The following is a 16,609-nucleotide window of genomic DNA, read 5'->3' as shown; positions in this document are numbered from 1 at the left end:
TGAGGTTGAGAAACTAGCACAGTCAATCCTTCTCCCGATGGTAGATGGGCCTAAGCCGGGGTAAGCAACCCATCTAGTGATGGCGTCACGATGAAAAAGTATCCTTAATAGCCCTAGCGAAGCATCAAATATTCAACTACGGACAAGATTTGAATTACACTACAAACTCGTGTAGTGAGTTCAATCTCGGCTGCGGCCGCATGTTGCCTTACGTTACAGGAACCAAAGTGCTAGACGCCATAGCAATGACAATATCACGTTTCCAGTGGCCTTGCCACGGTAAAGAGGGGTTCAACATAAATTGTACGGCTGGTCGGTGATGATGCATGTATAACCTTTAAACATTTATTAATTATTGACGTGGAATTTCTATTTACATCTGTTATGCCTATAGTGGAAAGGCTTTTGTGAATTTATCGGTCGGATCGACATTGCGTGTGAACCAATCTGTTGTCCTTTGTAATCTCTCACCTGTTTGAATTAGAAAGCCGCCGACTTTGTTGGTCGCCCTTTTTCTCTGCGGCGTCAGATCTCAAAATATGTGCGAATTAATTGTTTTTTATTTAGTTTTTTTCCTTTCATTTTTAAAAATATATCGGACGCCTTTCAAAGAGGAGTCTGAATTATATATAAACATGTCTCCTTTTAAATAACCATGCATATTGCAGTTGGTGGCTCATACAATTCCCACAATGCGACCATTTCGTCAGCGAAGACTGTTGGGTGAATTTTTGTAGTCGCAGATTTGAGGTGGCAGTCGAAGTTTTCATGTTCTCTAGATTCTGTGCTTATCTTTTTTCTATCAATAACAGCTTTCGTAAGCGGTATTAATTGAGAAACCTCGAGTCTATCTCTCTCTCTCTCTCTCTCTCTCTCTCACACTATATATATATATATATATATATATATATATATATATATATATATATAATTCAACCACGGTAGTGGTTTATAATGCAACCACGGTAGTGGTTGAATATATGCTTAAGTCCGAAATTGAATCAATAGAGACACATTCAAACCCCCACCACTAATTTTGTTCGCAACCAAATTTTACACAGGTTATATAGTTGGATAGAACACCTCATTAGCTGCATTTTGAAAAAAAAATTTCGAAAATTGGTTCAGTAGAAAAAAAGTTACAACAAAATATGTGGGTTCACAAACAGGAGAGTAAGTACATAAGTGACTAACGCTTTTTTTTATTTTGCATAACTGAAATATTTTAAGTCTAAAAAATTCTTATTTTTTACTTTACTAGAATATCTTGTTCTTTACTTTTCCAGGTTGAATTTCTTGTCCTTTACTTTTCCAGGTTTAATAAAATCTTAAGAATATTTCTTTTCATGCGCGCATTTGTCCATATAATATATATATTATTCAAACGCTACCGTTTTTGAATATATGGTTGTAGCAGTTTTAGTCATTTAAAACTGCTTTAAAGCTTCACCGCTCACTCATTTTTCGACCAAATTTAAAACAATTATTACCGTTCATAGATCACCTCCTACCAACTATATTGTGAAAAAATAGTTTTTCAATTTTCGCTAAGTAAAACAAAAGTTATAATGAACTTTCTGCTGTTCAAAATCGTAAAAATATGACTGGTTTCCATAGCAACATCGTCGCTTCTGCGACTACTGTCGCGAAAAGAGAAGTATCTCATGAAACAGACAGAATGAAAGCATGAAAAGGAGATAACTGAGGGTATTTTATTGAAAGCAGACGAGTGCCGTACATTGTTATTACATATGTGCTACGGGGGCAAAAAATAAGACTGAAATTAAACAAAGAACAAGTGAATTTATTGGAAACCTGGAAAAATCATGGATTACAATAGAAAAATGGGAGCATGAAAAGTAATATGGTTAAGCTTAAACATGGAAAAGTAAAAGACTAGTTGTTAAAACTGGAAAAGAAAATGACAAGACATTCTAGTAAAAAATATAATAAATGTATAACTTAAAATATTGCAGCATAAAGATTTTTTTTTAATTATGTTTATAAGATTATATCATCAATTCTTAATGCTGCAACATTTCAAGTTATACATTTATTATATTTTTTACTAGAATATTTTGTCCTTTTCTTTTCCAGTTACAACAACCAGTTCTTTACTTTTCCATATTTAAGCTTAACCATATTACTTTTCATACTCGTATTTTTCTACAGTATATATATTGGTTTTAAAATATAGATTTCTTTTTACCAATTGTCATAAAATTTTAAATATAGAATAGTATTATAATCTTCAAAAAGCTTCAAGTTTTCGTGTAGTTTTCTCTTATAGAACAAAAGATGTGAACATTTCAATATTGAATTTGGCTACGAGTATATATATATATATATATATATATACATATATGTATATATATATATATATATATATATATATATAGTAAGTTATAGAATGTATATGGCGATTAAGCTACACTGAATATTCCGCGTTTCATCCACTCTAGGATTCTTCAGGCTTATGCGCGAATTCTGTGGTTGTTTGTCGTTTTTATATGCGCAACGACAAACAACCACAGAATTCGCGCATAAGCCTGAAGAATCCTAAAGTGGATGAAACGCGGAATATTCAGTGTAGTTAATCGCCATATACATTTTATAACTTACTAACTAGCTCTACCTACGTATTGATCACTTTTTAAGTAAATACTTAAAGTTTACGCATAAATCTATACTTTCGTATATTAATTTTATGTGAGTAAATTAAGTAGTTATATATATATATATATATATATATATATATATATATATATATATGTATATATATATATAGTCATCCACATACAGTACTGCTTCGCTGTTTCACAGCTCATCAGTGCGGCTAGAAAAGCAACTACCTCAAGCCAGGTAGCCAAACGACAGTCGGAGCTTCTAACCGTTGAGTTATACGGCTGCTGTTCTGCGGGCAGTGAATTAACAATGTTTTGAAATTGTTCAAATACCTAAGCTCAATTTGTTTACACAAACCACATCTCTTCATACGTTAATATATACCACTCTTGATCCGCCAACAAACCAGAATTATTGACATCAATACTGCAATCAAAACATAAACACAGATGGGCAGGGCACGTAACCAGACAACATGACAATAGATGGTCCATCAGGACAACGGAATGGACACTTCATGAACATGAGACCAAAGGGTAGACCAAGTACGAGATGGAGGGATAACCTGAGATAGGATATGGGTCCCACATGGCAGCGGATAGCTCGGGACAGAGATAGATGGCTAAAATCCAGGGAGGAGGTCCGTCATTAAAACCCTGGTTGATATTGATGTTTATTCACCTTAAAAGCACAGTCCATAAAAAAATCCAATCATTTGAGGCCCCTAACGCTGCTCTGATACTTTTAGTTTCGGAAGAGATAGAGTTTGAAAATGTTTTATGATAGACAGATAGACATAGTGAGTTTTATAAATTAGACAAACATAGTGGGAGGGGGCAATTTTCCCCCGGTCGTAAAATACGCTTAAATATGATATTTTAATTTGTCAAGATTTCGTATGTATTATTATAGAGCCGTGATTTTAAAAGTAAAAAGAAAAAGGTATTTAGGTGGCATCAGTTAGAATCGATACCGAAAGTAAAACTATAACATTCACTGCTGGTGACATTACCACTGTCCCAACATAGCAACATATGGACTGATTAAAATTAAAAATTAAACATCAACTAAGGTAAATATACAAAATATATAACGATTTTTTTTTAAATTTGGACCCCTTAAAAACTATTTTAACTCACTAAAGACCCATAAAAGAAAAGTCCATTAAAAATCTAACCATTTGAGGCTTCTAGCGCTTCTCTGCGACTTTTAGTTTCGGAAAAGATAAAGTTTGAAAATGTGGAGACAGAGAGACAGACATAAAGCCATTTATATATTAGATTTCTTGGGGACCAGTGAAAGTATACTTCGGATGCAACTTATGGTTAGTAAATAAAATTGCCGACTGAATTTATGATCAACACTTGTGAAAAATATTTGAGTTTTCTGAATCATATGCGTTTTCGAGACGTTGTTTCTTCATTTCAATCGTGGCATGATTTATCTTGTTGATTTAGGAAGTCCATTAAGCCATTTTGAAGTCATGTTTGTTTTTTCCCGTTTTAATTTTTGAACGACGCTTTGGATCTGTCGTTAGTTCATAATAAATTCGAATCTTTGTCGTCGAGGGGATTTCAATAAGCTTCCAGACTTTTATCGTATAGGCAGTTTTATTGATAGTACACGCATGAAACTCTAGTCTTCTTCAAAGTGATCTCCTCCGGCTGCAATGCACTTGTTTTTACCTTTCCAAAACATTATGGAAGGCAGCATTGGAAGTCCTCTTGTGTGAGCGTGTCAATGACCCTTTTCACAGCCTCATCCATCTCCTCAATTGTCCCATAACAACAGCCTCTGATGTTTTCCTTAAGCTTAAGGTATAACCAAAGTCACAGGGAGTAAAGTCTGGGCTATAGGGAGAGTGAGGAACTGTCTTAATGCCCATCTTGGTCAAATAGTCTGTGGAAAGGATAGAGTAGAGGATAGAACATCCTTAGGACACACTTTGGGCAAATCTTCCGCGCCTCCAGTTCCTCGTGAATAACTGGTTGTTTATTTCCCACACTGACATCAAACTGTGCACGATTGACCTTATCCATGAAATTCTTTTTTTGACCAATCGACTCTGGTGTTCTAACTTCCTGACTCTCCCACACCTCTCATTATTCCTCACAGACTCCATACCTAATGGTGATATGGATGCGATGTAAGGTTTATGCAGCTCTTGAGGGAATGTATCACTCGTTTCAATATCGCCCCTTTTTTTGGTCTGATGAAGTGGTCTCTTTTGAATTGGGATTCCACTGAATTAGGATTCCACTGAAATATGCACATATGTAACCAATAAAGTTTGTATAACAAACTGACTATATATATATATATATATATATATATATATATATATATATATATATATATATATATAGTAAGTTATAAAATGTATGTGGCGATTAAGCTACACTGAATATTCCGCGTTTCATCCACTCTAGGATTCTTCAGGCTTATGCGCATAAGCCTGAAGAATCCTAGAGTGGATGAAACGCAGATTATTTAGTGTAGTTTAATCGCCATATACATTTTATAACTTACTAACTAGCTCTACCTACGTATTGAGCACTTTTGAAGTAAATACTTAAAGTTTACGCATAAATCTATACTTTCGTATATTACTTTTATGTGAGTAAATTAAGTAGTTATATATATATATATATATATATATATATATATATATATATATATATATATATATATATATATATATATATATATATATGGATTACTCAAAATAAAGTTTGGATCATTTTGCGGCACTGCTATCAAAGACATTCACTTCGGAGTTAACCATGCAATTTGAATGTGAATTTTTATATCCTTTTCATTAACTTCCCTTACTCTATGACATTTAAATACTTAAAAAAAATGTTAATTGTGATTTTCCATCTCTCACTGACTTTAGCAAATAAGGTGTAAACCATTATACTTATTTGCTAATATTTTCTCCTCTGAAGAGTTGGTAGACATCGAAATCCTATAGGATAAGGAGTTATAATATTTCAAATGTATTCCTTGTCTTACATAGAATAATAAAAATCTTTCGATTTGAATTTAATCAATTCATGTCATAAATTTTTAAATTTATTGAATGATTAAAATGTTATATATACAGGGTGACCCAAAAAAAGGGCCCCAACTCTAATTAGGCCCCGTTTCTTAGTGTTTTGTCCGAATGAAATGAAACGTTGGTCATAACTAGTTTATTATATTCAAAACACAACATCAAAACACTAGTGCCTTTCGCCTTTTTTCTCCGTTCTACAGCATATGTTCTAGATGGCCTCCATTTAGCTTTTGTTTTGTTTTTTTGGGGGGGGCTCACTCTGTATATATATATATATATATATATATATATATATATATATATAGTGTTTTTGCTTAAATATCATCTTTTTTGTAATTTCTCCATTTACTTTAGCCACGTTCTTAACACATTAAAACGCCTTTTTATACAAACGAGACATTTCACTATTTCAAGAAATTATAAATGCAATTTGAACTGAAGCATATAACACTGTCCATATTTAAAACGAAATTGTTATCAAAATCTGTCAAAAGATGACTGAAGAAAATCAGTTAAAAGTACTTGCAAAAAAAAAACCAGATGGACGAAAAACATTCCCTGCTATTTAACAATATTTGTCTGAATGGAAACGTGCTTCCTATATATATATATATATATATATATATATATATATATATATATATATATATATATATATATATATATATATATATAGTGTTTTGGTCTTTAAGATCATCTTTTTTGTAATTTCTCCATTGACTTTAGCCACGTTCTTAACACATTAAAACATCTTTTTATACAAACGAGACATTTAACTATTTCAAAAAATTTAAATGCAATTTGAACTGAAGCATATAAAAGTGTCCATATTTAAAACGAAAATATTATCAAAATCTGTCAAAAGATGACTGAAGAAAATCAGTTAAAAGTACTTGCAAAAAAACCCAGATGGGCGAAAAACATCCCCTGCTATTTAACAATATTTGTCTGAATGGAAACGTGCTTCCTATATATATATATATATATATATATATATATATATATATATATATATATATATATATATATATATATATATAGTGTTTTGGTCTTTAAGATCATCTTTTTTGTAATTTATCCATTGACTTTAGCCACGTTCTTAACACATTAAAACATCTTTTTATACAAACGAGACATTTAACTATTTCAAAAAATTTAAATGCAATTTGAACTGAAGCATATAAAAGTGTCCATATTTAAAACGAAAATATTATCAAAATCTGTCAAAAGATGACTGAAGAAAATCAGTTAAAAGTACTTGCAAAAAAACCCAGATGGGCGAAAAACATCCCCTGCTATTTAACAATATTTGTCTGAATGGAAACGTGCTTCCTATATATATATATATATATATATATATATATATATATATATATATATATATATATATATAGTGTTTTGGTCTTTAAGATCATCTTTTTTGTAATTTCTCCATTGACTTTAGCCACGTTCTTAACACATTAAAACATCTTTTTATACAAACGAGACATTTAACTATTTCAAAAAATTTAAATGCAATTTGAACTGAAGCATATAAAAGTGTCCATATTTAAAACGAAAATATTATCAAAATCTGTCAAAAGATGACTGAAGAAAATCAGTTAAAAGTACTTGCAAAAAAACCCAGATGGGCGAAAAACATCCCCTGCTATTTAACAATATTTGTCTGAATGGAAACGTGCTTCCTATATATATATATATATATATATATATATATATATATATATATATATATATATATATATATATATATAGTGTTTTGGTCTTTAAGATCATCTTTTTTGTAATTTCTCCATTGACTTTAGCCACGTTCTTAACACATTAAAACATCTTTTTATACAAACGAGACATTTCACTATTTCAAGAAATTTAAATGCAATTTGAACTGAAGCATATAACAGTGTCCATATTTAAAACGAAATTGTTATCAAAATCTGTCAAAAGATGACTGAAGAAAATCAGTTTGGCAAGCTCCTCCCCCCCCCCCAAAAAAAAAGCTGAAGAACCATCTCAATGTCATTCTACGTTGAATACCGAATATTGGTCTACTCGACCACGCTACCCATAGCAAGATTCGTCGGCGATATGAAGTGGCATTCTTTATTTCCTGTCTGTTTGACACAAGTTTTTTTAAATTACATTTTCACCCCAAACAAGGCACATTGCCACTTTGATGTAGGGGGTTACTATCAGGGACATAAGCTACAGGGGTACTATGTAGGGAGTTGGGCAGCAAGATGTCTGTTCATGTTACACTTGAACTTCTGCATGTCAGTACAGTTGGGGAAACGGGGACCCGGAAGGGAATTCCAAAGTCTAGCGGTTCTGGGGAAGAAACTACTGGAGTAGAAGGTTCTTACATCTACGGATCTCTACTGTGAAGGATAGTATTTAGCTGCTTTTCGGGTTTGTCGGGGGTATTTACGTCGAGGGGGTACAAGTGCTTGCAGTTCGTCAGAGCATTCACCGTTAAAGTACTTGTAGAACAGGCAGAGGGATGCAACATTTCGTTGATGGGACAGAGGCTGAAGCCTAGATGACAGTTCAGGACCTATCAAGTTGGCGACTCTCTTTTGAACCTTGTCTAGGAGCGAGAGACTAGTAGCAGATGCACCAGCCCAAATATGACAACAATACTCCATACATGGGCGAATGGTGGCCTTGTAGAGGTACAGGATACTTTTGGGCGTTAGTAGTTTACTAGCACGGCACAGAGAACCTAACTTCTTCTTGGCTCTCAATGTAATTGTTCCAACTCATGTTTTCAGTGAACGTTAGGCCGAGGAGTTTAAAAGATGTACTTTCAGATAAAGAGTCTTTGGCCATTGCTATTGGTGGTAGAGAAGGTTTCTTGTAATTATTGAAGGAAACAACATTGAATGTGACCATCCATTTTTGTCCCCATTTCACTACAGATTGGAGGTCATCCTCTAGTGTTGCGGCCATTTCTTTAGATATGTGTTCATTTGTTTTCCTGTCGTGTCTGTTATAGAACGTGTTGTCATCAGCATCTTTGCCCATCTCAGAGACAATTTTGTCAGGGAGGTCATTTTTGAATATTAGGAATAATAAAGATCCAAGGATAGACCATTGAGGCACTTCCGCATTTATATTATATTGTTTAGATGTGCAACCGTCGATGATTACCTGGATTTTTCTCTAATCTAAGAAAGCTTTAATAAGGTTAGGAAACGCAACTCTTATTGATTCATTTAGATTGCTCGGCGATATCGATCGGCACCAATCCCAAAGCTACGTGAATCTGGACTGTGATCTGAAGGTCATGTTCAGCGAGCTAACTGTTATGTAGTGGTGGTGGGGGGTCATATTGAGAGACATGTAATACGGGAACTCATAATACACGAATAACGATGGTGATGCCCATTCTGAGGGAAGACATTTAAAACAGATCTTTGTACATCATGCCGACTGCGATGATAACTTATGAGTACTGCAAAACATTTACAACCGAAAAGAACAAATAACAGTTATTTGGGCTAGTAGCATAGGGACAATCGGAGACACATACCTGGATCGTCTTGGTATTTGTTTGACGGATCCTCGAAAAAGCTACAAAGATTCATTCCAATGAATCAACAAACTTCGGGTTGTTTTTTCAGCAACTTTATTTACCGAAGTTTCCCCATTTGAAAACTGCCACGCTAGACCTAGACTAACGATCCCCTCTACTGAGAGAAATAACTGTCCGTGGACCGTTTTTCTTCCTCTTTCGATTCCGACTGCATCTGCTCTCTCTCTCTCTCTCTCTCTCTCTCACGCCTTACCATTGACTAAAAAATTGTACGTGCTTTCTTCAAGACTTACCAAAAGTCCACGTCACGTTTAGTGACCTTTACGTAATGTTACGTCACACTCTATGCTGTGTTTCGGATCGGGGGTTCATATTGGAGACACATTAACAGGGCAGGAATAACGGAGATAATTACGATGGTGAAAATTCCTTTTCGGTTGTGAAGACGACACGAAGATAACAGTTACAAAATATAGATGATTTCTTTATTCTTCAACCGGCCGATTGGTGATGTCAGGAATTCAAGCCTTTTCGACTACATGGTTTACTCTTCTCCCTTCGCCTCTAAGATGATCCCATTCTCCAACTGTGTGTGATCTGCTCCAATTATCTGATTCTAATCCACTCTAACTTCATCAGAAGTGTGATTCCCAACGTGACTAACTTTCACGTAGATTTACATATGTCTATCAAAACACACTTTTGCCTAACAAAGAATTTTAAATTCTAATTGTTTAATATTTAACCTATTTTTAAACAATATTTCCTTTTAAATCGTATTGTCCATACTTTTAACTGATATATTTAATATCCAGATATTCTAAAATAATGGATAATCGTTTTTTTTTTTCGATATAGATAATATTTTATTATTAATATATTAATATTTAGCTATTTCTAAAAGAATTAACAATGGATTGCATTCCTAAGATTCCAATCATCCACTTGCCTACAGGGTTCGATTCTAGCTTTTTCCTAATATTATTTTCAATTATCTAGTCTGCCTTCTTACTTAAATGAGAAGGGGACAGCCCTTCTTATCTAACAAGTAGATAGATATGGCTACCTTAAGTCTTGACAGACTATAGATACCCACTGTAAGGGTGCCTCCGCGTGAAATTTTTGTGGCAAGATTTGCGCAATCCTCAACCACATCTCTCCTGAGTCGACATTGTTGAATACCAGTATCAAGTGGAGGTTCAAGACGACTGGAAACAATGCCGAGATAAGCGGAAAGCACATACAACGCCTAGAATTCCCAAATGGTCACCCATCTGGTACTAACCAAGATCAATGTTGCTTAACATCGGTGATCTGACGAGAACCCGTGTGTCAACTTTATTATGCCGTATATATATATATATATATATATATATATATATATATATATAGTCATCCACATACAGTACTGTTTCGCTGTTTCACAGCTCATCAGTGCGGCTAGACACGCTAGCTAGTTTACTCTTCTCCCTTCGCCTCTAAGATGCTCCCATTCTCCAACTGTGTGTGATCTGCTCCAATTATCTGATTCTAATCCACTCAAACTTTCGAAACCTCGATTCATATACTGAGAAAGCTCCTTTGTTTATGGCATCAGAAGTGTGATTCCCAACGTGACTAACTTTCACGTAGATTTACATATGTCTGTCAAAACACACTTTTGCCTAACAAAGAATATATATATATATAGGGTGTTGTTTTTAGAGGAGATGAACTTTAAATTGACTAATTTATTTTCTTTACTTTGATCTTGTAACTTTCGGTTATTGGTTTCGCGATTCGGCATGAGGAAATAGATGCAAGAGCAGCGTTTGCAAATTGCAAATTATGTGTTCAGTTTACTGAGAGAAACTTTTAATGAACGAATAATTTCACTGAATGCACCTTCAACTGACCGCCTTGTTCGTGCTACTTTACCTCCTCAGATTAGTTTTCTTCTGAGTGTGTAAAGTCCCATGTCTTTGCTACATGAGAAAGGACAGCCCTTTCATGTAACACAACGACAGTTCTGCCGAGGTGAAGGTGAAAGTTTGGCAGTAAAGACTACGGCCAAAATAGCTATGAATACAAGTTGTGAACGTTCATTCTTTCTTTATTTTCTGCATGTTTGGCAGAAAGTTAAAACGAAACACTAATTCTACGTGTGGATAATTGATCCTTTAAATTAATTCAAAGAAACCGTTGCTAAAGCACTTTTTGAATGAACAAGTTTTTGTTTTGTTTTTTTACAAAGGAGTTACAACTTCTTAAGGCCTGGAGGCCACTCGAGTATAAGGGTTAATGAGTCTACGAGTGTCAATGGGACAATATTGTAGTAATCGTTAATAGTGGAAAATTGGTAAATTGGATTACTTAAAGGAACAGCTCATAAAGAACTTGTTTACGTTAGACTTGAAGACGGCCATAGTGTAGTCAGCTAGAAAGCAGGGGAAAGGATGAGAGTTCGACAGGCGTGCAGTTCTAAGAAAGAAGCTTTGTTCATGGAATCTACGTTAAGGTTTAGGCGCAGATATAAGGTGGGGCAAAATTATTGAAAGTGTTTTCAGCTAGATGGGTATATTTCGTGAAAATTTGGAAAGGGGGAAGGCATAGATTGAAGTTCAAACGAGCACTTGGCATGAAAATAACGATAAAGCAGAGACAGGCTCGCAACGTGTCGTCTGTGGGAAAGAGGTTGCAGGGAAGAGAAAAGGGTATCCCTCCACTAAGTTACGAAGTCTATTTTGAAAACGTTTCAATCTAGAAAGTCATATTTCTTTTGTTATAGTGACAACAAGAAAAAGAAAACCACAGTGTTAATTAATTGTTACTGGCACAAGTAAAAACAAAGGCAATTATATTAAGCGTTTCTGCTTGACAGCTGACTCAATTTTTATTTTGTTCTCAACAAGGGTACCTTTATAGAGGAGCTGGATTTTCATCAAATTAAAACTGACTTTCTGTCTACATTGAAATGAATGTAACATCACATGCCTCAAAGAGACAGTGAGCGAGAGAGCGAAGTCTACAGTTCTTCTTTGAAGCACTACACGTGTGATCATGTTAATTTAATATGCGCTGACAAAATAAGATTAAACAGTGATTTTCGATCTTCCTCCATCTCCCGTCACTACACTATCTCACTGATCAGTGATTTGAAACGAGGATAAAGTTGAATAAACATCCTCTGCCTTTGTTTGAACTTCGTCCTTTTTTAGGAATGTAAGGACCTATTTGAAGGTGGCGTTCCCTCAATATGGAAAGATTATCAATCGATGCCTCCGTTCAGTCTCGAAAGACAAAGGATACCCCATTGTAGTGTCAGCTGCGCGTTAAATTGTAAGGCAAAGGTTGCGCGATCTCCAACCACACCTCTCCTTAATCGGCACTGTTTGAGTAAAGAGGCAAGGAGAAGCCCAGGACGACTGGAAACAATGCGGAGAGCAGATACATCACATAGAAGTCCCAAATCGTCATATATATATATATATATATATATATATATATATATATATATATATATATATATATATATATATATATATATCACGCTAGTCTGTTTCATAAATATATAAAGTGTTATATTTTGAAGGGGATTATTTGTAATACTAATTCGAATTGTGAGTGTTATTTCCACAACGTTTCGAACGATGTAATCAGTGAGCTTCTTCGGGTATATCTTGTCCAACATGGTAATATGTATGGAATATTAAACAGAAACACTTTAGCTAGGTAGCATCTTCTCATTCTGTCAGCCATGACCAAGTAGAAGTCCTAAGTAATTCGCAATTTCATTCTCCGTATCATCACCCTAGTAGAGTTTCAGATAGAACTGAGTTTTATCAAGTCCTTCATCCGTTATGCCACGTGTCTTTGTAGATTTCCTAGTTAGGCAGAAAGATTCATGATTTGGACAAGATGCACATGAAAACATTGAGAAATAACGCTAAAGATAAGAACTGTCGTCGGAATACTAAACTAGCGGCGCCTGTAGAAATTCCACACCGACATCTTTCATATGAAAGATATTTCTGCTGAACATTCCGACATTATTGTAGCCCTTTTGTTAAAACTATAAAGGTATCAAATAAAGTAATCTGGTTAACGTAGAGTCAGAATCGTCACCCATTTACTACTGACCAGGTTTAACGTTGCTTACTTTCGGTGATCCAGCGGGAACCGGTGTGTCAACGTGATTATGCTGTGCGAAAGATTAAACCGATATTAAAAACTTTTTTAGGAATGTAAGGACCTATTTGAAGGTGGCGTTCCCTCAATATGGAAAGATTATCAATCGATGCCTCCGTTCCGTCTCGAAAGACAAAGGATACCCCATTGTAGTGCCAGCTGCGCGTTAAATTGTAAGGCAAAGGTTGCGCGATCTCCAACCACACCTCTCCTTAATCGGCACTGTTTGAGTCAAGAGGCAAGGAGAAGCCCAGGACGACTGGAAACAATGCAGAGAGCAGATACATCACATAGAAGTCCCAAATCGTCACCCATTTACAACTGACCAGGTTCAGCGTTGCTTATTTTCGGTGATCCAGCGGGAACCGGTGTGTCAACGTGATTATGCCGTGCGAAAGATTACACCGATATTAAAAACTGTCTTTTCGGCCTATCTATGTCACTCGAGGGGAAGCCAGTAAATGGGGACAATGTCTCTTCTTTGAGAAGGGATTTGGAGGGAAAAGACGAGATCGATCTCCCATTGGTATATTGATGTGCTTTTTTCTAATTATCGTGATGCAGTCGACCGTTCATCGACGAAGAGATTAAATCCGTTGACTCTTTCTTCTTGGGTTTACACAGGCTTGTGCACGTGGCGCCTAAATGGACCAATTAGTGCAACTTCCTTGACCAATTAACACATGTTTTATCAATTTAAATTAGACGGAAGATTTGCAGCAGCAACAATAAAAGGGAGAGACGATCTATTATAAATTCGAAAGTTAAGTTTATCGGAAGTCAGTTTTATGATAAATCTGGCCTAATATTTTCTGCCAAAAAAGGCACAAAATAACGTGAAACACACACACACACACACATACACACACACACACACATATATATATATATGTGTGTGTGTGTGTCTGTATATATATATACATATATACATATATATATTAGTGTGTACGTATATATATATGTGTGTGTGTGTGTGTGTGTTTATATATATATATATATATATTATTTTATTTTACTTCAGTCGAAGTTCTCAGAAATCAAGGGGCCCACTACCTGGGGCTAACACTTGAACTCTATATGAAATATATAGATATTCGAATGTTCCATTAAAGTTCTGGCCCTGTCGGTGGGGAATTAGAATACGCCGACTGCCCCCCCCCCTGCAGAGGGTAAATGTCCCTCAATGGGGGTCCTGGATATGACCTTAAACTATATCCAGGGGTGAGGCCCCAGCTTGTGGGCTTTGGGGAGTGTGGAGCCACCTTTTAATTGCCATTGCTCCCAGGTCCACTCTGACCCGGAGTGGTTGTACCTGTACGGGTCCCAACTATGGGTTAAATAGAAACCGACGTGAAAACAACAAATATATTCTATTAAAAAAAATGTTCTTCAAAATCTTTGGATTCGGCATTAAATAATCCGAAAAGGGTTGATATGCCGTAAAACAAAACCAACCAACCAACAAATCCATTAAAGTTCTTGACGTCTCAAACACAGAGTTAGTAAAGAAATTGAGAAAATAATTTTCCTCTCCCCAATTTATCATTTCCATATGTTGTAGTATATCTTTCGTTTTGGTCTCTTGGTCTTACTGGATTCCAGGACAAGAATTTATCTAGTCTGGTGGAGTATCCAGCTTCGTGCTATTACTTGAGGTAACATCACTTGGAGAAGATGCACAATTCCTCGTAAAAGCTAATATCTCAATAGTAAAGGTCCAGATTTACGCTTTGTCACTAGTGTATCTGTCGTCTCTCTGAAATCAACGAACCTATCTCCTAACTCTGCTGACATCAATGGCATCGGCTTCGTAAACGTTCAACAGGCGCTGGTGAATGTTGAGCAATTAAATTTTTCATGCGTGATGGAAATCAACGCCGCATCTCTGCTTCTGACGAATGTCCATGACAGGGTTTGCTTTCTTGGAATTTCACACCGTCAATATCTGCAATGGTCCTTTCAGGTCATGAATGCATAAGTTCAGTCATCATAACAATGGAATTTGCAACCCCTCCTCTTTTTTCTGTTCGGGCGGAATAAAAAAATTGGAGGCATTATTTTTGGAGCGTCCCTTTTAATTTTTTTTTTTTTTTTTTTGGATTGATAATTGAAGTAAAATCGAATTTTAATTGACACTCTTCTGGAGGTTGAAGGTTCAGTTTTCACAAGAGTACAGTTGCAAAAATATTTCAGATTTCTATGGTTGAAGGAACGGATGGATTAAATAACGGATCCCATGGCTGACGGAACAAGAGTATTCTACCCCTGGATTAGTTCGGCAGAAGGTCCCTGAGTTTTATGAGATACAACTGAAGAAATTTGGAGGTTACGCCGGCCGAAACGTTGTGAGAATAAAACTGGAGATAAAAACAGTAGTCCATAAAATCTAAATAACAAAAGGTTTTCATATTTATTTTTGATTTTTTTTAGGGGGGGCGCCCACATCCCATGCATTACCACCTCATATTAAATTTGGAAATAACCAGGAACATATACATTTGAACATCAAACATTTACTTTTCCCCCTTTCTCCTCCTCCTCCTCCTCAGCACACTCATGCTTCAAAATTCCGCTCATTTCCAAGCAAGCAACGACAGAAGAGCCAACAGCTAAAATCGATGTTATAATCAGTTGTCCAGATGATTGATTTGGTCGTATACAATATAACCCCCCGATCTAAGTTGAAGTACCGAACCGGTGAACCTTTCCGTAAACCCAGCGGAAAATTCGCCTCGTTGACCTGTGGATCGAATGCACTCAACTCCGGATAAATCAGCCGTAAATAATCGACGTCGGGGACGGGCGAAGTGGAGATCGGTTTTTGCGCTCGACATTAATGCCACGTCGAACTGACTACAGTAGGACGCAGGTGGACCGTTGAGGGTCAGACCAACTTGGACCTTTACTTAGATGGCCTTTGATGTTAAGCAAAAGGTTAAAATCGTCCCTTTCCCAACCTGGGGGCCACGGTTGGAAGCGGTTCATATCAATATTATTAAATACGAGTTTCTCTGCGTGTATCCGCGTGTTTTGTTTCTTTTGTTTTTTCGCTTGAAGATGCGGGCACCTGCCAGAAAAAGTAGGTCACCGCGACATTTTATTAAATTATACAATCGGGTGGGGGGTGGGGGGTAAATACGCTTAAATATGATATTTTAATTTATCCAGATTTCGTTGATATTATTATTGAGTTGTAATTTCAAAAGTAAAAAAAGAAAGTATTTAGT

Source organism: Euprymna scolopes, chromosome 33, assembly GCF_053919585.1.
Source record: "Euprymna scolopes isolate OS-2025 chromosome 33, ASM5391958v1, whole genome shotgun sequence".
In the NCBI taxonomy this organism is placed as follows: Eukaryota; Metazoa; Mollusca; class Cephalopoda; order Sepiida; family Sepiolidae; genus Euprymna; species Euprymna scolopes.
This window is presented reverse-complemented; position numbering follows the sequence as displayed.